Genomic DNA, 4,305 nt, shown 5'->3' on the forward strand with positions numbered 1-4,305 from the left:
GGCTGTGAGGCTGGTGTATTCGGTGTTGGGGGGAGGGGGGGGACTATCATACAGTCATTGAGGAGGACTATCATACAGTCATTGAGGGAAATATGCTCTACGCCCTCCACAGATTTCTTCCAATCAGTTGCATTCACAGAATCCACAATCTGCGCTGCAATTGGGAGTCAAACAGTCAATCAAAGCCCCGGTCCACATATGGAATTGTATCGGGTATCCAACCAAAATGGCAATAAGAGGAATATCCCGATAATACGCCACTGATTTCAACGGTTGTCAACACTACTGGCAATCTATTTTTGATAATATGTGTGGAGGAACCCGGTGCCTAATCGTTAGATTCAGTATATTTAGTAGAAAGAGATAAAATTATTTATCAATTCGGATTGTGAAAAATCATGTCCCGTCCGGTGTGCTTCCATTCTGAGTTCAGCACCATGGAAAGCTTCCCTCATCAACTCGGTGGTTATAGTGCGTACTAGACTAGTGAACGATTTGCACGTGACTGCAAATAGTGCCACCTACTAACGTCAGTTATCACGAATACTTCAAGCAATACAACCATTAGAACTCTATCACTCAGCGTTGCTGTCCAGATAAGCACTCTCCAGCACACATCTTCAAAGCCCARTGGCTTCCGGTTGTTTGCAGCATAAGCAGGTCAACATATGCTGCCATATTGAGGCTCTTACAAAATAATGTAGCAGTATTATGCAACACTTAAAATGATTCGTACCCCTAACATTTTGAGGTTACTGTAACAATAATAAATGTATTCTTATGTAATCTTAGAAAGTGTGCATGTTCAGAGTCACAGGTCTGTGGAAATCTTCACAACTGCTATAATAATCTGCACACAATCTCAAACGGCAATGATCACTTGTACAATGTACTTTAATGTCATCTCAACTAACTGCAATCCAGGTCATTTGGTTATGCTATTAGATCAAGCACARWGATAGCACATTAAGTTGTTGCATAAATAAACAAAAGATCTGACATTGTATTCCCATTTGAACTTTGGTGTGCTTTTAATGGTTGAACGCACAGTGATAACACATTTAGGGGACAACTAAAACAAAAATCAGACTTGGATTTTCGATTGTTTGTGCTTTTATATAGTTAAACACATTGGGAATTCAACAGAATTCAGTCTTTTTGGGTGAAAATAGGTTGGAATCTCATTGATAAACACATCTCTCAAATATTACTCAATTCTCCACGTTGAAATGATGTGGTGTTCCCAGTGCGATGCCACTACTACTGGAAGTATTGTATGTTTCTAAGATCTGTTTTACCAAAAATGGTTGAACAATTTATACATGCCTTCATTTCAACAACAACAAAAATGTTGACTCTCAGCTTTCATTTGAAATCAAATGTGATGTGCTCCTATGAACTTCACATGTTTGTGTTCATGGGGCTTTACATGGACTGCAGACAGTCCAGCACATTTAGGTTGGGGGAAAAGTCAATGCAAAACATTGTTGAATTCAAACATTCTGCTGACAGATCCACAACCATTTGACATTGTTATTTCTTTCACAAACTGTCACAGTCCTTTGCCAAATAAATAATAAGTCACACGATTAAAAATATTTTCATGCGAAGCAAAAGAATAAAGCATTCTGCCAACACTTCGAAAAAAAGTTGATCAAATTTGCCATTGCTCTTTCTTCTAGAAACTGCCGTGGACAAATTCCAACAGTTCCAAATTATAGTGCAAATAAAGGACCTTATTGTCACCATAAAAGGTGAATAGGGGCGTTTTCCAAGCAGAGTTATAATACTCGTTCATACATGCACAGTTTCACGACAGGTTTGATTTTATAACAGGAAACATACGTATAGAAAACCCTTACAGTTGCTTCTGAACACTTTCTCTCAGCCATCTCTAAGTCTCAAACTCTAAGACACATTTTCACCTTGAAGAGAGTAGAGGTACTGGGGAATTTTCATTGTTCTCAGGATTTGGCCCAAACATAGACATCCATGATTGGTTCAGATTTGGTCCAGATTAGAGTACAGAATCATGTAGGGTATTGTACTGAACTGAACTGAACTCTACTCTACTGAACTCTACTGTGCTGTGCTCTAATGTTCTGTACTGTGATGTCCAAACTTGTAAAACATAGACGTTTATGATTGGTTCAGATTTGGTCCTGTATGGACCAACAAATTTGCTCGTGTTTGGGGGCAGATCTCATTAGAATAAGGGTATTTCCATGTAAAGCTCCATGAGCACAAACATGTGAAGTTCATAGGAGCACATCACATTTGATTTCAAATGAAAGCTGAGAGTCAACATTTTTCTTGTTGTTGAAATTAAGGCATGTATGTATAAATTGTTCAACCATTTGTGGTAAAACAGATCTTAGAATAGGTCCTTAGAAAGGGGGTCTTAGGAAGGGGGTCTATAAGGGGGTCTTAGAAAGGGGTTAGAAGGGGGTCTTAGAAAGGGGATCTAGAAGGGGGTCTTAGAACAGGGGTTCTTAAAAGAGGGTCTTAGAAAAGGGGTCTTAGAAAGGGGTCTTAGAAAGGGGGTCTAAAAGGGGGTCTTAGAAAGGGGGTCTTAGAAAGGGGTCTAAAAGGGGGTCTTAGAAGGGGGTCTTAGAAAGGGGGTCTTAGAAAGGGGGTCTAAAAGAGGGTCTTAGAAAGGGGGTCTTAGAAAGGGGGTCTAAAAGAGGGTCTTAAAAGGAAAAGGGGGTCTAAAGAGGGTCTTAGAAAGGGGGTCTTAGAAAGGGGGTCTAAAAGGGGGTCTTAGAAAGGGGGTCTTAGAAAGGGGGTCTTAGAACACATCTAGCAGAAACATTATTTAAAAGTATTATAAATACATCAAAACACAATAGTATTGAAGTAAAGATCCCTGCCAACTAATATCATCATTTATATTTAGTTTTGCAGAAATTATTTGACTGTACTTTAATGTACTGTGTTCTACTGTCCTATACGTGTGAAACAACGACGTCTAGATTTGTCCACATTTGGTCGTGTTTGAGGACGGAGCTCATTATAATAATACCCAAACATGCAAAGGAGGATATTGCATATTTCTACCTTTGTGTACCTATTCAGGATACATCACCATGTAGAGAATGACATTCATATCCATAATTACGCATTTCTGTGTGGTGCAGATCAGCGACCCATGAGGTCCTTCCGTTACCACAGTTTTGTTACCTGGTGTAAATCCACTTCACTTACTGTACTTCAGTAACCAAAAGAGATTTGTCAAACTCAAGGTGTCATGCCAAAGCTGACATCCCATTATTTCTGCAGATATATTGAGTTTTTGGTCACGTAAAAAACAGACACATTTGACAGAAATTATTTGATTAAACTTAGGATCTGCACAGTTCTTCCAGTAAATGTGTTTTTGTAACATTTTCAGTGTAAATTGTTAAGAGTAGTCCTTGTGCATAGAGTTGTATGGTTTGTTTGAAATCAATGTTTTTTGTTTGGCATAGATTTTAAAGGAAAAAATCTCTCAACTCAATTCTCCGTTATCATGGAATTGCCTTGATCTCTTTCGTAGGATACAAAGTGTCATGCCGTACCTTGACATCCATTCTTTTTGCAGACATCTTTGAATCTTCATTCGAAAACAGATACAGTATGTCAGAGTTTTTGGTAAACTTAATAAAAAAACGGTGGAATTGCCCTTCTACAACTACAGGGCCAAGCAGAGGAACCTTTAATCATTTCATGTAGCACCTTTTTTTTCTAAGTGTACCTACACTTGATTCTAGCTTGCTAAGGAGTTTTGTGGTCTAAAATGCAATATTTATTTGATCTTTGAAGTATGGTGGAACACGAGTTTCAGTCATGATTTGATGGAACCTGAACGATTGCATAGTGCCAACTGCAACGTTTGGTGGAGGAGGAATAATGGTCTGGGGCTGTTTTTCATGGTTTGGGCTAGACCCCTTAGTTCCAGCGAAGGGAAATCTTAACGCAGCATACAATTACATTCTAGACGRTTCTATRCTTCCAACTGTGTGGCAACAGTTTGGGGAAGGCCCTTTCCTGTTTCAGCATGACAATGCCCCCATGCTTAGAGCGAGGTCCATACAGAAATGGTTTGTCGAGATCGACTGCGAGCCAGGCCTAAATGCCGAACATCACTACCCGACCTCACTAATGCTTTTGTGGCTGAATGGAAGCAAGTCCCCACAGAAATATTCCAACATCTAGTAGGAAGCCTACCCATAAGATTGGAGGTTGTTGTAGCAGAAAGGGGGGGGACCAACTCCATATTAATGCCCATGATTTTAGAATGAGATGTTCGAAGAGCAGGTGTCCACW

The sequence above is a fragment of the Salvelinus sp. IW2-2015 genome, linkage group LG26 (genome assembly GCF_002910315.2).
Source record: "Salvelinus sp. IW2-2015 linkage group LG26, ASM291031v2, whole genome shotgun sequence".
In the NCBI taxonomy this organism is placed as follows: Eukaryota; Metazoa; Chordata; class Actinopteri; order Salmoniformes; family Salmonidae; genus Salvelinus; species Salvelinus sp. IW2-2015.